At 38.2% G+C, this 23,923-nt stretch overlaps 1 protein-coding gene across 1 annotated transcript in view; it reads left to right on the top strand.

Moving 5' to 3' along the window:
• Positions 1–23,923, top strand: part of KIAA0825 (KIAA0825 ortholog) — a 525,573-nt gene that overhangs the window by 197,674 nt on the left and 303,976 nt on the right. The window lies entirely within an intron of this gene.

Below are 23,923 nucleotides of genomic sequence, written 5' to 3'. Positions count from 1 at the left end.
ACATCAAAAGACACCATTAATAAAATAATAAGACAACCCACACAATGGATGAACATATTTGCCAACACATTTGATAAGGTGTTAATAACCAGAATTTATAAAGAACCTCTAAAACTCAACATCAGGAAGATAAAAAAATTTAATTAAGAAATGGGCAAAGGGGCCCTGGCCGGTTGGCTCAGCGGTAGAGCGTCGGCCTGGCGTGCAGGGGACCCGGGTTCGATTCCTGGCCAGGGCACATAGGAGAGGCGCCTATTTGCTTCTCCACCCCCACCCCTCCTCCTTCCTCTTTGTCTCTCTCTTCCCCTCCCACAGCCAAAGCTCCATTGGAGCAAAGATGGCCCGGGTGCTGGGGATGGCTCCTTGGCCTCTGCCCCAGGCGCTGGAGTGGCTCTGGTCGCGGCAGAGTGACGCCCTGGAGGGACAGAGCGTCGCCCCCTGGTGGGCAGAGCGTCGCCCCTGGTGGGCATGCCGGGTGGATCCCGGTCGGGTGCATGCGGGAGTCTGTCTGACTGTCTCTCCCGGTTTCCAGCTTCAGAAAAAATAAAAAAATAGGAAAAAAAAATGGGCAAAGGGGCCCTGGCCAGTTGGCTCAGTGGTAGAGTGTCGGCCTGGCATGCAGAAGTCCCGGGTTCGATTCCTGGCCAGGGCACACAGGAGAAGCGCCCATCTGCTTCTCCACCCCTCCCCCTCTCCTTTCTCTCTGTCTCTCTCTTCCCCTCCCGCAGCCGAGGCTCCATTGGAGCAAAGTTGGCCCGGGCGCTGAGGATGGCTCCATGGCCTCTGCCTCAGGCGCTAGAATGGCTCTGGTCACAGCAGAGTGACACCCCAGATGGGCAGAGCATCGCTCCCTGGTGGGCGTGCCAGGTGGGTCCTGGTCGGGCGCATGTGGGAGTCTGTCTGACTACCTCCCAGTTTCCAGCTTCAGAAAAATACAAAAAAAGAAAAAAAGAAATGGGAAAAGGAACTGAACAGACACTTCTCCAAAGAGGACATACAGATGGCCAATAGGCATATGAAAAAATGTTAAACATCACTAATCCTAAGATAAATGCAAATTAAAACCACAATGAGATACTATCTCACTTCTGTCAGAATGGCGCTCATTAACAACTCAACACACAATAAGTGCTGGCGAGGATGTGGAGAAAGGGGAACCCTCCTGCACTGCTGGTGGGAATGCAGACTGGTGCAGCCACTGTGGAAAACAGTATGGCATTTCCTCAAAAAATTAAAAATGCCACTGCCTTTTGACCCAACTATACCACTTTTAGGAATATATCCTAAGAATACCAAATCACTGCTTCAAAAGAAGAAATGCACCCCCATGTTTATTGCACATTGTTTACAATAGCCAAGATCTGGAAACAGCCCAGTGTCTGTCAGTGGACAAGTGGATTAAAAAGCTGTGGTACATATACATTATGAAATACTATTGAGCTGTAAAAAAGAAGGAAATCTTACCTTTTGCGATGGCATGGATGGACCTGGAGATTATTATGCTCAGTGAAATAAGTCTGGCAGAGAAAGACTTATCATATGACCTCACTTAAATGTGGAATCTAATGAACAAAGTGAACTGAGGAATGGAATAGAGGCAGAGGCGGGTCACAGGGAGCAGAGGGAAGGGGGCTGAGGGGATGGGATCAGAGAAGATGAAAAGATTAGTGAAATTATAAATGCATAATGCATAGATACAGAAAACAGGACAGCAAATCCCAGAGGGAAGGTGAAAAGGAGTTGGGGGGGCAATTTGGGAAAAAAAGATTTAAAATTTTACACATTTGCAAGAAAATTTTAAAAAATTAAAAAGAATAAAAAATGTCAACACAGGGGAAAGCAATGACGATGTTAAGTAGGAACCAGGCCATACTTTGCTTAAATAAACCAGATATGTCAAAATTAAAGAAGAAAAGACTAGAGAACGCAACCTGACCAGGCAGTGGTGCAGTGGATAGAGCATTGGACTGGGACACAGAGGACCCAGGTTTGAAACCCCAAGGTCACCAGCTTGAGCCCAAGGTCACTGGCTTGAGCAAGGAGTCACTCATTCTCCTGTAGCCCCACAGTCAAGGCACATATGGGAAAGCAATCAAGGAACAACTAAGGTGCCACAATGAAGAACTGATGCTTCTCATCTCTCTCCCTTCCTGTATGTCTGTCCCTCTCTCTGTCTCTGTCACACACACACACAAAAAAGACTAGAGAAGTCAATATAGTTATCTTCAAATATTTTGTCTTCATGTAAAAACAATAAAAATAGGCTGTTCAATTTAGCAATTGGAGGTGCTTAGGAATAAGTTAGAAGGGGATGGATTTTGGCTGGCTGTCAGTCAGAATATCTGAATTCTCATTTTAATGGTAACTAAGGAAGTCGTTTACAGCTCTGTGCTTCTTTTCTCTATGCACTACAGAGACTAGCTGAGACTCAGTAGTCCTTTCTACCAAGAGTGTTCAGGAACTTGAGTTTCCAGCAGAGGGACTGGCTGCCTTGAAGGCAGTGGACCTCCCACCACTGAAGAGTTCACAAGGAAGCGAGGCCTCCATTTCCCAGGTGCTAGAGGGCTTTTTTATTTATCTACTCAACGGACGTTTATTCATTTATTGCACAAATACTTACTGACCTCCCTGTAAGGATATAATCTCATTATGTTTCTTAATCAGCTAGTTAGAATTTAGAAAAAACATGTGGGTTTAGGAGGCAAAAATTTTAAAAGCCTATTTTTGCTGTACTTCGTTATTCTTGCAGAGGCCTACTACTAATGCAAGCCCCCCCTTTACTCCACAAGTAATCAGTTGGATTAAAATGAAATTCAACTTTGGTGGTTTGAGTAATGATCATTTATTTTCCAATTGACAGTCTTAAGCAGAATAGTCTTTGAGTTTCTACTTTGTCTCCTTATGCTAAGAACTGCTCGCCTAAAGGGCTGGCAGTTAACTTGAGTCCATTTGCAAACATTAGAGTGATGATTCTGAGATTCAACTTTATAATACTCTTGCTAGATGCAATACTAGGAAAAGGTTTAATGGTCAAAAATACTATAGAAATACAACATACTTAATACTAAAATCCCTTCTTGGAATGTCACAGGGCTCATGAATAATTAATTAAAGGCTCTGAGAAATCCTGCAGAAAACAAAAGTATTTAATATTGTTGAAGCCAGCATTTCCAGAATATATGTACCACTCATTAACATACTATGAAATGCACTTTGTAAGTCTTACCTTATAAAAACTGTAGGGGAAAACCCTAGCAGATACAGGTAAGCACAATCAAAACTTTTTAAAAGAGGTCTGCCTATGTACATTTATAAATATGTAAATAATGCAAAATAATTTTGAAGTATACAGAATTCTCTGTATACCCAATACAGATGATCAGTTGCCAAGAAATTTGAATCAATTGCCCAATTATAAACTTGATTGAATGTAACTATTTTCTTTCTTTTGTGTGTGTGTCAATTATACTTTAATATATTTTATTTAGAATGAAACAAAACTTTAAAATCTTAAAGACTAAATAGAAACAGGCTAAAACAAAATAAAATAATGTAAATAAGATTAAACGCAGAAATGTAGCTATTTTCTTGATGATTAAGAGTGCTTTTCTACTTTATTTTGTCAGCCTCTTTAAGACTCAGTTTCTTTATTTGTTAAATAAAAAGTGGAGATCACATTCACCTCATAGAGTTTTTGTGAGGATCAAGATACATGGGAAAATATATGTAAAACACTTAGTTTAGTGCTTGCACTATGTGGACCTGGCTTCCATCTCACTATAATCATAGTCATGATTTGAGACTGTGGTTATTCAATTGAGAAATCTGATGTTTAGTGTTTATTTGGGTACTGAAGAAAACAGCATAGAATAAGTTGTTAGTGCTGCACTTCAATTGATATACAAGCATTTGCCTGACCTGTGGTGGCGCAGTGGATAAAGCATCGACCTGGAAATGCTGAGGTCGCCAGTTCGAAACCCCGGGCTTGCCTGGTCAAGGCACATATGGGAGTTGATGCTTCCAGCTCCTCCCCCTTTCTCTCTCTCCCTCTCTCTCTCCTCTCTAAAAATTAATAAATAAAATTAAAAAAAATATATACAAGCATTTTAGGACATAAAGCAAGAAAATAATTTTCAGGATAAAATTTGATAAAGTGAATCCCTAAAAAGAATGATTTTTTTTTTTGTCTTCATATGTTTAAGACCCATTACATGAGATTTTCTTTTTTAAAATTTCAAAACTGGCCAAAATAAGAATAGTTTAATGGGGAAAAAAAGAAATGATCAAGTAATATTTAATTGAAAACATAAATGGCAGGCCTTTGTGTCTATTGTTAGCCCTTTGACCATGCAAGATTTTCAACACTAATTTTCAGGACAGGTTTCAAGTTTATTTCTGTTCATTTGCACAGTGGATTAGGCTGTGCCATTCAACTATAGTGCTTCCCTAACACGATTTTCATGTGTTACTCCACCCCTTTCGTCTTGGATATTAATTTACTGGTTTAGTGTTTTAGGTTTTGAGTCCATGTGTTATATGCTACACTTTCTATTCTTGCACTTGCTCTCTCAAACCTATGTCTAAAGTAAGTCTTTCTTGTCTCCCTTTGGTTAGGGATGCTTGTTAGTGCCCGGTTAATTGAGCCTCCCTAAGCTCATGGCACACTCTTCCACATTGCTGCCAAATCCATTGCAGTGACTCCACAGGAGCTTGTCATTAACAACATCTTGTAGAACGTAAAAATTAAGCAGCCCTGGAAAACAAAGTGCTAGTGTATCGTGTGTGTGTGTGTGTGTGTGTGTGTGTGTGTGTGTGTGTGTGTGTATTCTTTGGTAGCAGTAAACAATCTCCTGGTGAGTTGGTGGAGTTCCTCACCGGACACCACCCTTCCTTTGAAGCACTAACAAGTCCATCTCTCAAAAGGAGTTTAAAATAATGACTGCAGTGCAAAGGGCCCTTCAGTGTTTTTGAAAAGATAATCTGTTTCTAAATCCTGTATTTGTTTATATAATGTTTAAACCATTTGATAAAGGAAAAGGCAGATGGAATTTAAAATAGCAGCTTTATTATTGGTTAATACCTGGGTCAGAGAATATGACTTTAAATATGTGGCCTGTCAACATTGCTTTCCAGAATAAACTCATCCCTACCTCCCTCCAACTGCCCTAAATCACCCCTTACTACCCACTAAACCACCAACAGAGCTGACAAACCACAGGACTCCCTTACAGTGCAGCCCCCCTAGTTGACTTAAGAGAAAGGAGAGCTGGCCAGAAAGCAGCTCCCTGCAGTTAAGTGACCCCCAAAAGCAGAGCCACCCATGTTTAGGCTTCTCTCACCCCTAACTCCACCCCCAAGCTCACCACTGAGATGAGTTCCTCTTCCTTCTTTAGAATGAAGAGTGGGAAAGACAGGAATTTGACTCTTACTAAAGGCAGGAAGGTCTTGGTATGTAAGGCATAGGCTATGGAGGACTTAAAAGTCAGCCAGAGGAATTTAGATTGAATGTATGTTCTGGGGAGTGTTTTGGTTAAAACGAGAGATAAAGAAAACCTAAACTCTATTGATAGTGCTTGGAACAGAGAAGAAGGGACACAAAGGGGAAAAAATAAACACTTTTTTTTTAGCAGAGAGTGAGAGAAAGTGGGGCAGGACAGACAGACAGGAAGGGAGAGAGATGAGAAGCATCATCTGGTAGTTGCAGCACTTTAGTTGTTCATTGATTGCTTTCTTATACATGTCTTGACCAGGGGCTCCAGCTGAACCAGTGACCCCTTGCTCAAGCCAGTGACCTTTGGGCTTAAACCACCAACCATGGAGTCATGTCTATGATTACATGCTCACACTGGTAACCCTGCACTCAAGCTGGTGAGCCCGTGTTCAAGCCAGCAACCTCAGGGTTTCAAACCTAGGTACTCAGCATCCCATGCCAATGCTCTACCCACTGCACCACCACCTGGTCAGGTGAAAAAAATAAAAATTTGATTTATTATAGAAAGGGGGATGAAGGAGGGGACATATTTATTTTATTTCATCTAAAAATTCAGAGTAGAAATAAAAATTGCTGAAGCATTGAGTCTGGAGATGAACAGACAATGGTGTTGTCCCAGACAGAAGTAGGGAACATGGTAAGGAGCATGAAAGAGAAAGGTCTGAGCTCGGGATAGATAATTTGGAAACTTTTACAAAAGAGGAATCATTAAAATCAAAGGATAACAGAATTGTTGAACCAAGCATAAAGCACTGAGGCTGGCAGTAGGACAAGGCCATGGTTCTGAGGGGGTCCCCATGGGCTAATGCTTCTTCCCTATTCCACTACTTGATTTTGTAGTCTATGTCAGCCTGACCACGTGGTGGCACAGTGGATAGAGCATTGGCATGGGATGCTGAGTACCCAGGTTTGAAACCCTGAGATCAGTCATAGAAATGGCGCCATGAGGACACGGACCAAAAAATCTCCCCAAAATTTCAACAAGTTCAACAACCAGAGACAGAAAAACCTATTCTTGGAGCATCCGAGAGTTTCACACCCTGAAGGTGAAGTGCTATCAACAAGACCACCCTCAGATGCCACTAAGAAAAAGGAAATCAAATATCATGGATACAAAAGAAAGAGAAGTAACACAGATAGATGTGGAAAAATCTATGGAGAAAAAATTTAATATATTGGAAACCTTGGAGCTAAATGACAGAGAATTTAAAATGGAAATCCTAAAAATACTCAGAGATATACAAGAAAACACAGAAAGGCAATTTAGGGAGCTCAGAAAACAACTCAACGAACACAAAGAATATATTAGCAAGGAAATTGAAACTATAAAAACAAATCAAACAGAAATGAAAAACTCAATTCATGAACTGAAAAACGAGGTAACAAGCTTAGCTAATAGAACAGGCCAGATAGAAGATAGGATTAGTGACATAGAAGACAAGCAACGTGAGGCACAACAGAGAGAAGAAGAGAGAGACTCAAAAATTTAAAAAAATGAGAAAGCCCTACAGGAATTGTCTGACTCCATCAAAAAGAATAACATAAGAATAATAGGTATATCAGAGGGAGAAGAGAGAGAAAATGGAATAGAGAATTTATTCAAACAAATAATAGATGAGAACTTCCCAAGCCTGTGGAAAGAACTAAAGCCTCAAATTCAAGAAGCAAACAGAACACCGAGTTTTCTTAACCACAACAAACCTACTCCAAGGTACATCATAATGAAAATGGCACAAACCAACAACAAAGGAAAAATTCTCAAGGCAGCCAGGGAAAAGAAGAATACAACATATAAAGGAAGGCCTATTAGATTATCATCAGGTTTTTCAGCAGAAACTCTACAGGCTAGAAGAGAATGGACCCCAATATTTAAAGTCCTGAAAGAGAGGAACTTTCAGCCAAGAATACTATACCCATCAAAGTTATCCTTCAAGTACAAAGGAGAAATAAAAACATTCACAAATACAGAAAAGATGAGGGAATTTATTATCAGAAAACCCCCACTTCAGGAAATACTAAAGGGGGTTTTCCAACCAAATCCAAAGAACAAAACAAAACAAAACCACAAGTAAAAGTTCCACCAAGAACACAACAAAACCAAATTTAAACTGTGACAACAAAAGCAAAAAAAAGGGGGAGAGGACAGAGATTAACAGTAGCAAAAGACGATGAAGTGCATAAACACTTGCAAGATAGGGTACTACAATGAATATGGTAGGTACCCTTTTCATTACTTAATGGTAACCACCCTTGAAAAAACCACCACAAAAGCACATGACTTAAAAAAGGTAGCAACAGAGGAAAGAAGTATGGAATATAAACAAACAAAAACAAATGATAGAAAAACAAAAGAGAAGGATAAAACAAGACACAAAACTAACAGAAAGCAATTTATAAAATGGCAATAGGGAATCCACAAATGTCAATAATTACACTAAACGTAAATGGATTAAACTCGCCAATAAAAAGACACAGAGTAGCAGAATGGATTAAAAGAGAAAATCCAACTGTATGCTACCTACAAGAAACGCATCTAAGCAACAAGGATAAAAACAAATTCAAAGTGAAAGGCTGGAAAACAATACTCCAAGCAAATAACATCCAAAAAAAAAGCAGGCGTAGCAATACTCATATCTAATAATGCTGACTACAAGACAGCAAAAGTACTCAGAGACAAAAATGGTCATTTCATAATGATTAAGGGAATGCTGAATCAAGAAGACATAACAATCCTTAATATATATGTACCAAACCAAGGAGCACCAAAATATATAAGACAGCTACTTATTGACCTAAAAACCAAAACTGACAAAAATACAATCATACTTGGAGACCTCAATACACCGCTGATGGCTCTAGATCGGTCATCCAAACAGAAAATCAATAAAGATATAGTGGCCTTAAACAAAACACTAGAGAACCTGGATATGATAGACATCGACAGGACACTTCATCCCAAAGCGACAGAGTATACATTTTTCTCTAGTGTACATGGAACATTCTCAAGAATTGATCATATCTTGGGCAATAAAAATAATATCATCAAATTCAGAAAAATTGATATTGTACCAAGCATATTTTCTGATCATAAAGCCTTGAAACTAGAATTCAACTGCAAAAAAGAGGAAAAAAAACCCACAAAAATGTGGAAACTAAACAACATACTTTTAAAAAATGAATGGGTCAAAGAAGAAATAAGCGCAGAGATCAAAAGATATATACAGACAAATGAAAATGACAATACGACATATCAGAATCTCTGGGATGCAGCAAAAGCAGTGATAAGAGGGAAGTTAATATCACTTCAGGCATATATGAACAAACAAGAGAGAGCCCAAGTGAACCACTTAACTTCACACCTTAAGGAACTGGAAAAGGAAGAACAAAAACAACCCAAAACCAGCCGAAGAAAGGAGATAATAAAAATCAGAGCAGAAATAAATGAAATAGAGAACAGAAAAACTATAGAAAAAATTAATAGAACAAGGAGCTGGTTCTTTGAAAAGATCAACAAAATTGACAAACCCCTGGCAAGACTTACCAAGGAAAAAAGAGAAAGAACTCATATAAACAAAATCCAAAATGAAAGAGGAGAAATCACCACGAACATTGTAGATATACAAAGAATTATTGTAGATTACTATGAAAAACTTTATGCCACTAAATTCAACAACCTAGAAGAAATGGATAAATTCCTAGAACAATACAACCTTCCTAGACTGAGTCATGAAGAAGCAGGAAGCCTAAACAGACCTATTAGTAGAGAAGAAATAGAAAAAAACATTAAAAACCTCCCCAAAAATAAAAGTCCAGGAATTCAATAGTATAGCCACACAACTATACTATTGAATTCTATCAAACATTCAAAGAAGACTTGGTCCCTATTCTACAGAAGGTCTTCCAAAACATTGAAGAAGAAGCAATACTTCCAAACACATTTTATGAGGCCAACATAACCCTCATACCGAAACCTGGAAAGGATGGCACACAAAAAGAATACTACAGACCAATATCTCTAATAAATACAGATGCTAAAATACTAAACAAAATACTGGCAAATCGAATATAACAACATATTAAAAAAATAATACATCATGATCAAGTGGATACATCCCAGAATCTCAAGGATGGTTCAACATACGTAAAACGGTTAATGTAATATACCATATCAATAAAACAAAGAACAAAAACCACATGATCTTATCAATAGATGCAGAAAAGGCATTTGATAAAATACAACACAACTTTGTGTTTAAGACACTCAACAAAATTGGTATAGAAGGAAAATATCTCAACATGATAAAGGCCATATATGGAAAACCATCAGCCAACATCATATTAAATGGCATAAAACTGAGGAGTTTCCACCTTAAATCAGGAACAAGACAGGGTTGTCCACTCTCTCCACTCTTATTTAACGTGGTGCTAGAAGTTCTGGCCAGAGCAATCAGACAAGAGAAAGAAATAAAAGGCATCCATATCGGAAAAGAAGAAGTAAAGGTATCATTTTTTGCAGATGATATGATCCTATACATCAAAAACCCCAAAGACTCCACAAAAAGATTACTAGAAACAATAAACCAATACAGTAAGGTTGCAGGATACAAAATTAACATACAAAAGTCCATAGCCTTTCTATATGCCAACAATGAAATATTAGAAAACGAACTAAAGATAATAATCCCCTTCATGATTGCAACAAATAAAATAAAATACCTAGGAATAAACATAACAAAGAATGTAAAGGACCTATATAACGAAAACTACAAAGGATTGTTAAGGGAAATCGAAAAAGATACAATGAGATGGAAAAATATTCCTTGTTCGTGGGTAGGAAGAATAAATATAATCAAAATGGCTATATTACCGAAAGCAATATATAAATTTAATGCAATTCCCATCAAAATTCCTATGACATTCTTTAAAGAAATGGAACAAAAAATCATCAGATTTATATGGAACTATAAAAAACCCCGATTAGCCAAAGCAATCCTAAGGAAAAAGAAAGAAGCTGGGGGCATTACAATACCTGACTTCAAACTATATTATAGGGCCATGATAATCAAAACAGCATGGTATTGGCAGAAAAATAGACAATCAGACCAATGGAACAGAATAGAAAGTCCAGAAATAAAACCACATATTTATGGTCAAATTTTTGATAAAGGGGCCAACAACACACAATGGAGAAAAGAAAGCCTCTTCAACAAATGGTGCTGGGAAAACTGGAATGCCACATGCAAAAGAATGAAACTCTACTACAGCTTGTCCCCTTGTACGAAAATTAATTCAAAGTGGATCAAAGACCTAAATATAAGACCTGAAACAATAAAGTACATAGAAGAAGACATAGGTACTAAACTCATGGACCTGGGTTTTAAAGAGCATTTTACGAATTTGACTCCAAAGGCAAGAGAAGTGAAGGCAAAGATAAATGATTGGGACTACATCAGAATAAAAAGTTTTTGCTCAGCAAGAGAAACTGACAACAAAATAAACAGACAGCCAACTAAATGGGAAATGATATTTTCAAACAACAGCTCAGATAAGGGCCTAATATCCAAAATATACAAAGAACTTATAAAACTCAACAACAAACAAACAAACAATCCAATAAAAAAAATGGAAAGAGGACATGAACAGAAACTTCTCCCGGGAAGAAATACAGATGGCCAACAGATATATGAAGAGATACTCATCTTCATTAGTTATTAGAGAAATGCAAATCAAAACTGCAATGAGATACCACCTCACACCTGTTAGATTAGCTATTATCAACAAGACAGGTAATAACAAATGCTGGAGAGGCTGTGGAGAAAAAGGAACCCTCATACACTGTTGGTGGGAATGTAAAGTAGTACAACCATTATGTAAGAAAGTATGGTGGTTCCTCAAAAAACTGAAAATAGAACTACCTTATGACCCAGCAATCCCTCTACTGGGTATATACCCCAAAAACTCAGAAACATTGATACGTAAAGACACACGTAGCCCCATGTTCATTGCAGCATTGTTCACAGTGGCCAATGGAAACAACCAAAAAGCCCTTCAATAGAAGGCTGGATAAAGAAGATGTGGCACATATACACTATGGAATACTACTCAGCCATAAGAAATGATGACATTGGATCATTTACAACAAAATGGTGGGATCTTGATAACATTATACAGAGTGAAATTAGTAAATCAGAAAAAACTAAGTACTACATGATTCCATACATTGGTGGGACATGAAAATGACACTAAGAGACATGGACAAGAGAGTGTGGTGGTTACCGGGGTTGGGGGGGGGGAGGCGGGGCGCGGGAGGGAAGGAGGAGGGGGGAGGGGCACAAAGAAAACTAGATAGAAGGTGACAGAGGACAATCTGACTTTGGGTGATGGGTATGCAACATAAGTGAATGAAAAGATAATCTGGACATGTTTTCTTTGAATATATGTACCCTGATTTATTGATGTCACCCCATTAACATTAATAAAAATTTATAATAATAATAAAAAAGAAACCCTGAGATCACCAGGTTGAGCACAGGCTCACCAGCACAGGGTCACTGACTTGAGCGAGGGATCATAGACATGACCACATGTTCGCTGGCTTGAGCAAGAGATACTGGCTCAACTGCAGCCCCCTAGTCAAGACACATACATGACAGCAATCAATGAACAACTAAGGTGCCACAAGTATGAGTTGATGCTTCTCATCTGTTGGGCAGATAAAATATATTATGCTCACTTTGTTAAAGATGACGCTACCCACGTGGAAGCCAGTCACCCAAGTGATTGCTTGGGATGGGTGTGATTATGTTAATATGTGTTGGGGGAGGGCTCTCGCGCCAAAAGGTTTTAAAAGGAAGAGAGATCACGTTGTTCCGGGGAAGAGTGATTGCATTCTATGAGGAGTGCAGAGAGCAGGGAGGAGAGCAGAGTAAGGCCACATAGAGGAGAGGAGAAGCAGTCAAGATGGCAGAGTAATGAAGGAGAAGCCAGTTTGTGCAAAGAGAACGAGATGGGGAACAGAGGTGAATAAGGCTAGTGAGCTAGACACCTTTGATTCTAGGAAACTTGGATAAGTCAGTAGCCTTGTGAGCACTGAATGAGTGGGTTTTGGAGCCCAGTGTGTGTTTTTACTTGCCCGCCGCGTGCAAACTAGGATTAAAGGTAATGGCCCACCAGTTTTTGGCTCCGTTGTTTCATTACCGACTGCCTAAATCCAATGCAAACCTGCATGGGCCAGGCGGCTGTGATGGTGACCGTGGCTATTGGCTTTACAAAGCTCGTCGTCCAGGTGATGATATTGGTTGCCCTTCTTGCTTGGAATGGGCGTGATTATATTAATGTGTGTTGGGGTAGGCTGTGGGCAGGCAGAATCCTTGTAGCTTGGGGCTTGGTTTTGGGACTAAGCCTTTCCCATCCTTTTTGATGTGGGGTGGTGCACTCTCATAAGGAATCCCATTATGCCTCAGATAAGTGACTTTGTATCAGAGACTTCCTTGTTTGTATATTGGATTAAAGGTTTTGGTTTCTACACTATAAAGTGGGGCAGACTGGGAGCCTGCTCTCTCTTGGTTCCTGAGATTAGCATTAGAAGAGGGATTACATTCTAGGAGGAACCAATGCTGGAGGAGAGCAGAGAAGGACCACATGGAGGAGAGGCAGCCAAGATAGCGGAGTGCTGAAGAAGCCAGTTTGTGCAGAGAGAAGGAGGTGGGGAACAGAGGTGAATAAGGCTGGTGAGCTAGAAACCTTTGATTCTAGGAAACTCAGATAAGTCAGTAGATTTGTGAGCACTGAATGAGTGAGTTTTGGAGCCCAGTGTGTGTATTACTTGCCCGCCAAGCAAGCTAGGATTAAAGGTAATGGCCCACCAGTTCTTGGCTCTGTTGTTTCATTACCGTCTCTCCGAATCTAATGCAAACCTGCATGGGCCAGGCGGCTGTGATGGTGGCCGTGGTACTGACTTTACATCATCTCTCTCCCTTCCTCTCTGTTGATTCTTGTCTGTTCCTTCATCTCTCTCTCTCTCTCTCTCTCTCTCTCTCACTCCCTCACTCTCTCTCAAAAAATAGGCTATGTCAAATAGTCTTGACCTTTTATTCATGTTATTAATGGCTGCTTTGGTGTTATGATGACTGAATTAAGTAGTTGAGGTAGAGACCAAATGACTTATGAAATTTAAAATATTTACTGGCTAGCCCTTTATAGGAAATGTTTGCCAACTTCAGTTTTAGATGCTAAAAGAGAAGGAGCTACAGAAAAGAAGTCAATGAGGCACCATGAAATGAAGAGATTGTGGCCATAAGGAAGTCAAGAGAGGAGATGGTTTCTAAGGAGTAGATAAAGAGAAAGGATATAGTGGATAAGAAGGATGCGTTTCAAGGGGAATATCTTCAACTGTTAGAGGACTAGGAGGTAAATGTCATTCCACAAAATCATTCTATACAGACCATAACCAACAAAAAATACACAAAGGGTCTATTTATTTCTCCCGCATCTCTCCCTGTTTAGTATTAAAATATTAGTTAAATATGTGGTGCAGATACAGGTACTTCTGGAAGATACCTGTGGACAAAAAAGGAGCCACATGCTGAACCTGACAAGATAGGGAAAGCCTGGATGGTGGCCTTGCAGACTCAGAGACCTAAAGTCACCACACAAGATAGTCTGAAATGAAAACTTGCTAACTAAAAGTCCTGGGACATGTAGTCATGTTCTGAAGGTATTTTTCTCTAATAAAGGTCAGTGGTTACCTTAACCTGTTGTCCTTTGAATCCACAGCAGCATACCTGATAACATGTCTTTGAAGTGTGATGTCAGGGCATCTTCTCCTGCTTCCCTCAGGGCAGGCACTCCATCTGAGCAGGAACCCACAAACCCCTTCATGGTTATTGTTATTATGTTAACTATTAAATGTTAATTATCTTATTCCTGCTTGTGTAAAAGAAGCTTCAGTATATACATTTTTACTTCTTTTTTAATTTTTAAATTTTATTTAAAAAGTGAACTTTAACAGGGTGACCTTGATCAATGAGAGTACACAGATTTCAGGTAAACATTTCTATAACATTTGAACTGTTGATTGACTATGTTCTATACCCATCACCCAAAGTCAAATAATTTTCCATCAACTTATATTTGTCCCTCTTTACACTCTTCCCCATCCAATACCTCCTCCCCATTCACTCAAGTCCCCCTCTCCCTCCACTATGTCCCATTGCCCCGGTAACAACTTCACTTTTATCTCTGTCCATAATTCTCAATTTTATATCCTACCTATGTGTGAATTCATACACTATTTAGCTTTTTATGATTAACTTATTTCACTCAGTTAATGATGATCTCAAAGTCCATTCTTGTTGTCATAAAATGTCACTATGTCATTGTTTCTTATGGCTGAGTAGTATTTCATTATATATATGTACCCAATCTTCTAATCCTCTTTCAAGTAATACTTTGGTTGTTTCCATGTATTGGCCACTGTGAACAATGCTGCAATGAACATGGGGTGCACATATCTTTATGTACCACTGTTTTCACGTTCTGGGGGCAGATATCCAGTAGAGAGATTGCTGGGTCATATGGTAATTCTACAGTGATACCTTGACACATGAGCACTTTAAATCATGAGCAATTTGAGAGACAGGCAGTCACTCGTGGGATTTTTTGCTTTAAATCAAGAGCAGATATTTGAATCACAAGCTTCTGCCACCCTCCACTAGATGGCCTGCTGAATGTTCTGAAAGGGAGGCAGAAACGAGGTTCCATGAAAAGGTTTTTGTTGAAACGGCCTCTCAGTGAAAGCAAGTTAAGTGTGGTAAAAAAGCCAAAAGTCAGTGAAGAAAATGATGATTAAGCAAAATAAAAAAATAACAATTAAGTTTAGCGATAAAGTTACATATCATATGTAGTGTGTAAGTTAAACTGCAATTAAATATAGTGTTAAGTGTGTAGGGAGTAAGTTATGTTAAGTGATAGCACACAAAATGAAGACCTCCTCCGCCAGTCTCCTCCCCCTCCGCCAGCATCTTCACCTGACCTTGAAGGTAAATACACTTCATAAACCAGTTTATTTCTTTACATTCTCTTATTATGTGTGTGTGTGTATGTGTGTGTGTGTGTGTGTGTGTGTGTGTGTGTTATCTGTAAATTACATTTTCTTATTTAAAAGCATATAAAACAAAAATTTTGTTTGGTTTTTTGGGGCTGGAACAGAATAATTGCATTCCCATTAATTTAAATGGGGAAATTAGATTTGACACATGAGCAAATTAAGTCACGAGCTTGGCCATGAAACAAATTAAACTCACGTGTCAAGGTACCACTGTATTCTTAATTTTTTGAGGAACCACCATACTTTCTTCCATAATGGTTGTACTAATTTACATTCCTACCAGAATTGAATGAAGATTTCTTTTTCTTCACATCCTCTCCAACACTTGTTATTATGTCTTATTGATCATAGCCAATCTAACAGTTGTGAGGTGGTATCTGATTGTAGTTTTGATTTGCATTTCTCAAATAGTGAAGATGAGCGTCTTTTCATAAACCTGTTGGCCATTTGTAAGTCCTCTTGGGAGAAGCATCTGTTCATGTCCTTTTCCCCATATTTTAAATTGTATTGTTTGCCTATTTGTTGCTGAGCTTTGTGAGTTCTCTGTATATTTTGGATATGAACCCCTTATTAGAGCTGTTGTTTGCAAATATCATCTCCCATTTAGTTGGCTGCCTGTTTGTTTTGTTATCAGTTTCATTTGCTGTGCTTTTTAGTTTGATATAGTCCCATTCATTTATTTTTGCCTTCACATCCTTGCCTTTGGGGTCAAATTCATAAATTGTTCATACAGCCAAGGTCCATGAGCTTAGTATCTATGTTTTCTTCTATATAATTTATAGGTTTAGTTCTTATATTTAGGTCTTTGATCCATTTTGAATTAATTTTTGTGCAAGGGGACAAACTATTTTTTTAAAGTGTTGTTGTATTCGAGTTGCTACTATTTTGTTTAGGATTTTTGCATCTGTATTCACTAGAGAAAATTGATCTGTAGTTTTCTTTTTTTTTTTGTTATCCTTGCCAGAGTTATGTTGGCCTCATAAAATGTATTGGAAAGTATTGCTTCTTCTTCTATTTTTTTAAATACTTTGAGAAGGATAGTACCAAATCTTCTTTGAATGTTTGGTAGAATTCCCTAGTGTAGCCATCTGGTCTTGGACTTTTGTTTTTGGGGAGGTTTTTGATGGTTGTATTCTATTTGCTCCCTGCTTCTTCGTGACTCAGTGTAGGAAAATTGTATAGTTCTAGAAATTTATCCATTTTCTGTAGGTTGTTGAATTTGGTGGCATATAATCTTTCATAATACTCTACTATGATCTTTTGTATATCTATGATGTCTGTGGTAATTTCTCCTCTTTCATTTTGGATTTTGATTTTATGAATCCTTCCTCTTTTTTCCTTAGTGAGTCTAGACAGTGGTTTGTCACTTTTATTGATCTTTTCAGAAAACCAGCTCTTTGTTGTATTATTGTTTTAGAGTTTTTTTGTTCTCTTTTTCATTTAATTCTGCTCTAATTTTTACTATTTTCTTTCTTCTGCTGACTTTGGGCTGCCTTTGTTCTTTTTCTAATTCCTTAAGGTGTGATGTGAGATCTCACTTGTTTCTTTTCTTTTTTTTTTTTTTTTTTTGATTAATTTTAATGGGGTGACATTGATAAATTAGGGTACATATGTTCAGAAAAAACATCTCTAGGTTATTTTGACATTTGATTATGCTGCATTCCCATCACCCAAAGTCCAATTGTCTTCCTTCACCTTCTAACTGGTTTTCTTTGTGCCCCTCCCCTCCCCCAACCCCCTCCCTCTCCTGCCCCCCACACTCTTGTCCATGTCTCTGAGTCTCATTTTTATGTCCCACCTATGTAAGGAATCATATAGTTCTTAGTTTTTTCTGATTTACTTATTTCTCTCAGTATGTTATCAAGGTCCATCCATGTTGTTGTAAATGATCTGATGTCATCATTTCTTATGGCTGAGTAGTATTCCATAGTATATATGTACCAAAGCTTTTTAACCCACTCGTCCACAGACGGACACTTGGGCTGTTTCCAGATCTTTGCTATTGTGAACAATGCTGCCATAAACATGTGGGTGCATTTCTTCTTTTCAAACACTGCTATGGTGTTCTTAGGGTATATTCCTAACAGTGGTATAGCTGGGTCAAAAAGCAGTTCGATTTTTAATTTCTTGAGGAATCTCCATACTGTTTTCCACAGATGCTGCACCAGTCTGCATTCCCACCAGCAGTGCAGAAGGGTTCCCCTTTCTCCACATCCTCGCCAGCACTTATTCTGTGTTGTTTGTTGATGAGCACCATTCTGACTGGTGTGAGGTGATATCTGATTGTGGTTTTAATTTGCATTTCTCTAATGATTAGTGATGTTGAGCATTTTTTCATATGCCTTTTGGCCATCTGTATGTCCTCTTTGGAGAAATGTCTATTCATTTCACTTGTTTCTTTAAATAAGCCCATAATGATATAAACATCCTTCTTATTACTGCTTTCACTGCATTATAGAAATTTTTTTTTTAAGATTTTATTTATTTATTATAGAGAAGGGGGAGGAGCAGGAAGCATCAACTCCCATATGTGCCTTGACCAGGCAAGCCCAGGGTTTTGAACCGGCAACCTCAGTATTTCCAGGTTGACGCTTTATCCACTGCGCCACCACAGGTCGCATTATAGAAATTTTAATATGTTGTGTTACCATTTTCATTTGTCTGTATATACTTTTGATCTTGGCTTTTATTTCTTCTTTGAATCAATAATTTTATAGAAGTATGTTGTTTAGTTTCCACAGTTTTGTGTGTTTATTTATTTATTTTTACTGTTGAATTCTAATTTCAAAAAATGCTTGGTATAATTGCAGTCTTACTAAATTTATTGATATTAGTTTTTTGGCCCAACATATTGTCTATCCTTGAGAATGTTCCATGCACATTGGAGAACAATGTATAATCTGACATTTGGGATGAAATGTCCTATAAATGTTTATTATGCCCATTTGAGTAAGGACGATATTTTTTTATTGATTTTCTGTTTGGATGATCTATCAAAGCCATCAGTAGTGGGTTAAAATCTCCAGGCATGATTGTATTTTTGTCTGCTTCTATTTTTAGATCAGTTAGTAAATTTCTTATATATTTGGTGCTCCCTGGTTCAGTGCATATACATTAAAAAGTGTTTTGTCTTTTTGAGACAGTGTCCCCTTTATCATTATGAAATGTCCATCTTTGTCTCTGGTTACCTTTGTTGTCTTGAAGTCAGCATTATCAGATATATGTATGGCTACACCTGCTTTTTTGGATATTATTTGCTTGGAGAATTGTTTTCCAACCTTTCACTTTGAATCTACTTTGTCCTTGAAGCTTACGTGTGTCTCTTGAAGGCAGCATATGGTTGGGTTTTGTTTTTTTATCCAATTTGATACTTGTGCCTCTTTATTGATGATTTTAGTTCATTTACATTTAGGGAAATTATTGACACTTGAGGATTTCCTATTGCCATTTAATGTTTGTTTTCTAGTAGCTCTGTGTCTTCTTTGGTTCTTTCCTTCTTTGTTTCTGTCAGTTGTTGTTTCGTGGTATTCCATACTTCTTTCTTCTTTTGCTTCTTTTTTTAAGCTGTGTGTTTTAGTAGTGGTTTTTTTGTGGGTGGTTACCATTAGGTTAAGAAAAAATGTTCATATGTACAAGAGTCCTTTGCCATATTAGTGCTTCTGCACTCCATCTTTATTTGCTATTACAAATCTTTATCCTCTCCTTTTTATGTTACTGTTGTCACAGATTATCTTTGCTTTTATTGTGACCTTGTTGGAGTTTTTACTTGTAGTTTCGATTTGTTTTGTTTTTGTATCTGGTCTAATAACCCCATTGAGTATTTCCTTCAGTTGGTGTTTTCTGGTGATAAATTCCTTCAGCTTTATGTCAGTAAAATTTTTTTTCCTTCATATTTGAAGAATAACTTTGATGGATAAGTATTCTTGACTGTTAATTTCTCTCTCTTAGTACTTTGAATGTTTGTGTCCACTCTTTTCTGGCTTGTAGGGTTTCTGCTAAGAAGTCTGATAATAACCTAGTGGGCTTTCTTTTATTTGTTATGGTCTTTTCCCTAACTACCTTGAGGATTCTTTCTTTATCATTGATTCTTGACAATTTTATTATGCTATGCCTTGGAGTAGGTGTGTTTGGATTGAGGTAACTCAGCATTCTGTTTGCTTCTTATATTCAAGGCTCTAGCTCTTTCCATAGCTTTAGGAAATTCTCATCAATTACTTGTTTGAATAAGCTCTCCATTCCCTTCTCCCTCTCTTCTTTCTCTGATATACCCATTATTCTCATATTGTTATTCCTGATGGAGTCAGACAATTTTTGTAAAGGTCTCTCAGTTTTTTTAATTCATGAGTCTCTCTCCTCTTCTCTCTTTAGCATCTCTAGTTGCCTGTCTTTGATGTCACTGATTCTAAACTTGCTACCTTAGTCTTCAGTTCACATATTGAGTTCTTCATCTTTGTTTTTGAAGTTTCAAGCTCCTTGCTGAGGTATTTGTTTTGTTCATTAATTTGTTTTCTGAACTCATTAAGTTGCTTATTGTTGTCTTCTCACTTCTCGTTGAGTATTTTCCAAATTTCAATTTTTAATTCTCTATCATTTTACTCCAAGGTTTCCATGTGACTGAAATTTATTTTCTGGAGATTTTTCATTTTCTTTCTGAAATACATCTCTGTGTTTTGCAGCCATTGTATTCAATTTCTTCTTCCTGATGGCATTTGAAAGTGGTATTATTATGAACCATAGCAAAAAAAATACTAAAAAAATTAAAAATTAAAAAAATGCAATAAAAAATATAAAAATGTAAAGAATTATGATAAATAAGAAAGAGCACAGGAAAAAAGATCAAAAGCAAAGAAAAAATTAAAATCAAAACACCTACTGCCTGACCAGGCGGTGGCGCCGTAGACAGAGTGTTGGACTGGGATGTGAAGGACCCAGGTTCGAGACCCTGAGGTCACCAGCTTGAATGCGGGCTCATCTGGTTTGAGCAAAGCTCACCAGCTTGGACCCAAGGTCGCTAGCTTGAGTAAGGGGTTACTTGGTCTGCTGTAGCCCCGGGGTCAAGGCACATATGAGAAAGCAATCAATGAACAACTAAGGTGTTGCAACAAAAAACTAATGATTGATGCTTCTCATCTCTCTTCATTCCTATTTGTCCCTATCTATCCATCTCTCTGACTCTCTCTCTGTGTCTCTGTAAAAAAAAAAAAGAAAAGAAACACCTACAAAAGAATAAGAATAAAAATTAAAAAAATAAAATTCAAAAATGAAAAAGAAAATGAAGAAAAAAGGAAAAAACGGGGGAAGGAAAGAAAAAATAAATTTTGGTTTTGAGAGGTTTCTTCCAGTAGTTGCCACTGTATCACAACTTTAGCTCTGTGAAGTTCCTGGGATGTCATCTGTGATGTTGCTGTCCCTATGATGTATTAATAGATGGGGCCACAGTCATGTTGGTGGTAGGGCTTGTTGTAAAGGCTTTATGGCTTTGGCTTTACCGCTACAGCTTTCCTGCTTTATGGCTCTAAACGGCGACCTCAGGCTTCTGGGTGCTCCTTCCCACACCTCAACAGACCTGGGGACCAGACATGGAGCACCTCTGTTCTTCAGGGGAGAGAGAGCGGCTCTGGATAGGTAGCTATGAGGTTCGTTTCTGCTACTCTCCATACCGGAAGATAAAGGAAGTGGGATCTGGGAGGCTGGGGAGCCGCACTTGAGCATTCTCTGTCTCTGCTGAGTGCAAGCTGCAGGCAGACCGCGGGAACACTGGCCATGACCCTGCGCTCTTCCTGCTGTGGTTTATCTCCCGTGTGCCCCTCTGTCTCACCACTCCTCCCAGCAGGAGACACAGTCACTCTGCATTTTCTTCGCCATACTCCTCAGACAAAATCTAGAGAGCCCAAGCTTCCTTCCTCCCCAGAGTCCAGCAGAGAAAAAAAACCCAGTCACTCCAGGTTTGTCTCCTGTTCATTTCAAAGCCCACTGTGATTGCGTTTTATCCTCCTCCCCCCCCTTTCAGCCCATTCATTTCAACAAATTTCAATTTGTTGAAATTTCAAGGGGAGAGATCAGAAGTATTTCTCATGCTGCCATTAATCTGACATCTACTTAAACTAACTTGTTTAAAAAGAGAGAGAATGGATATTAGGCAAGCCAAAACAATAAATTTCCTCTACATAAAGTCAATGTTGCTATTTATTAGTTTGAAGATAACATTAGTTCTTGCTAGATCATGAAAATCAAATAACAGAAATAAAATATACTGCTCACAAGAATTAGGAGATATTTCAAAATGAATATGAAGCTATAGTAATCCTCTAATTTTTTTTGTGTTGGCAGAGACAGAGTCAGAGAGAGAGACAAATAGGGATAGACATACAGGAAGGAAGAGAGATGAAAAACATCAATTCTTTGTTGTGGTTCCTTAGTTGTTCATTCATTGATTTCTCATATGTGCCTTGACCAGGGGACTACAGCAGACTGAGTGACCCCTTGCTCAAGCCAGCGACCTTGAGCTCAAACTGTTGAGCCTTGCTCAAACCAGATGAGCCTGCACTCAATCTGGAGACCTCAGGGTCTAAAACCTGGGTCTTCCACATCCCAATTTGACACTATCCACTGCACCACCGCCTGGTCAGGCTAATATCCTCTAATTTTTGTGAGCAGTGTGTAAAGAGGAAACAAACTGATGAGCTTCTAAATGAGCAAGAAAAAAAATGTACTCATTTAACCTGACCAGGTGGTGGCTCAGTGGATAGAGCATTGGACTGGGATGCGGAGGATCCAGGTTCAAGACCCCAAGGTCGCCAGCTTGAGCGTGGGCTCATCTGGTTTGAGCAAAGCTCACCAGCTTGGACCCAAGGTTGCTGGCTCAAGCAAGGGGTTACTCGGTCTGCTGTAGCCCCATGGTCAAGGCACATATGAGAAAGCAATCAATGAACAACTAAGGTGTCGCAACAAAAAACTAATGATTGATGCTTCTCATCTCTCTCTTTGTTCTTGTCTGTCTGTCTCTATCTATCCCTCTCTCTGACTCTCTCTCTGTCTCTGTAAAAAAAAATACTTATTCAAAAATAATCTAGATTACTTTTAAGATATTTAAAAGAATAAGAGATAAGATGTGAGAGTCCTTTAATTTAACAAATATCTTTACATATTATGATACTGGGCATATCATGCTAATTATCCAACAAAATAGAAATTATTATTTTACTTTTCTAGTGCAACCTATAGATACAACAGTATAGGAACTTCTGATTACTAATCTTTGAGAAAGTCATAATGGAACCAGAGAAAGGGTGAAAGGGGTATATCTCTGAGGGAATTCCTAAAATAGTTTTTTTTAAGAAATCAATTGATAAACCTCTTAATTTTAAAATGATAGGACCTATATGTTTGAAAAAATGTATAAATTTATTTGCAGAACTGGTAATAAAGTTCTGAGAATACTATAAATGTGAATTTTCCATGAAACTTATATACTGAATGAAAGGTATAGTAGTGTTAAGAACACAAATTGCGCCTGACCAGGCGGTGGCGCAGTCAATAGAGCATCGGACTGGGATGCGGAAGGACCCTGGTTCGAGACCCCGAGGTCGCCAATTTGAGCGTGGGCTCATCTGGCTTGAGCAAAAAGCTCACCAGCTTGGACCCAAGGTCTCTGGCTCGAGCAAGGGGTTGCTCAGTCCGCTGAAGGCCCACGGTCAAGGCACATATGAGACAGCAATCAATGAACAACTAAGGTGTTGCAAGGAAAAACTGATGATTGATGCTTCTCATCTCTCTCCGTTCCTGTCTGTCCCTGCCTATCCCTCTCTCTGACTCTCTCTCTGTCCCTGTAAAAACAAAAACAAAAACAAAACAACACAAATTGCAAAGAGGGATCCAAAGATTCAAGTAGCTTTAAACAGATTTTAGAAAATAAATGGGTATATATAGAATAATTCTATTTTACATTTAGACATGCATGTATTCATTTGTGTATATTTTTATATAATATGAATAAAATGCTGCACCAAATATAGTGAATATCACTTATTTGTAAGATTTGGTACAATTTTAGTTTCCATAGTTAGATTTTTTATGATTTTTTAGAATGAATGTGTATTACTTTTAAATAAGAGGAAAAAAGTTAAATTAAAAAAGGAATCAAAAAGATTTTTTAAGAGAAAAATATTTTTAAATAAAAGGAAAGTATAATTTCTTTTTTAAGTGATGTCATTGTGGTCCTTGTTACAATATTTTTTTCCACATATATGTATCTCAGAATACATATATGAGTATCTCAGAAAAAATTTTAGGTTAGATGGGCCATTGGTCTCAAAGAATGTGGT

Source organism: Saccopteryx leptura, chromosome 4 (assembly GCF_036850995.1).
Source record: "Saccopteryx leptura isolate mSacLep1 chromosome 4, mSacLep1_pri_phased_curated, whole genome shotgun sequence".
Classification (NCBI taxonomy): Eukaryota; Metazoa; Chordata; class Mammalia; order Chiroptera; family Emballonuridae; genus Saccopteryx; species Saccopteryx leptura.
The sequence above is the reverse complement of the archived record's forward strand: the minus strand, read 5'-3'. Positions and strand labels throughout refer to the sequence as shown.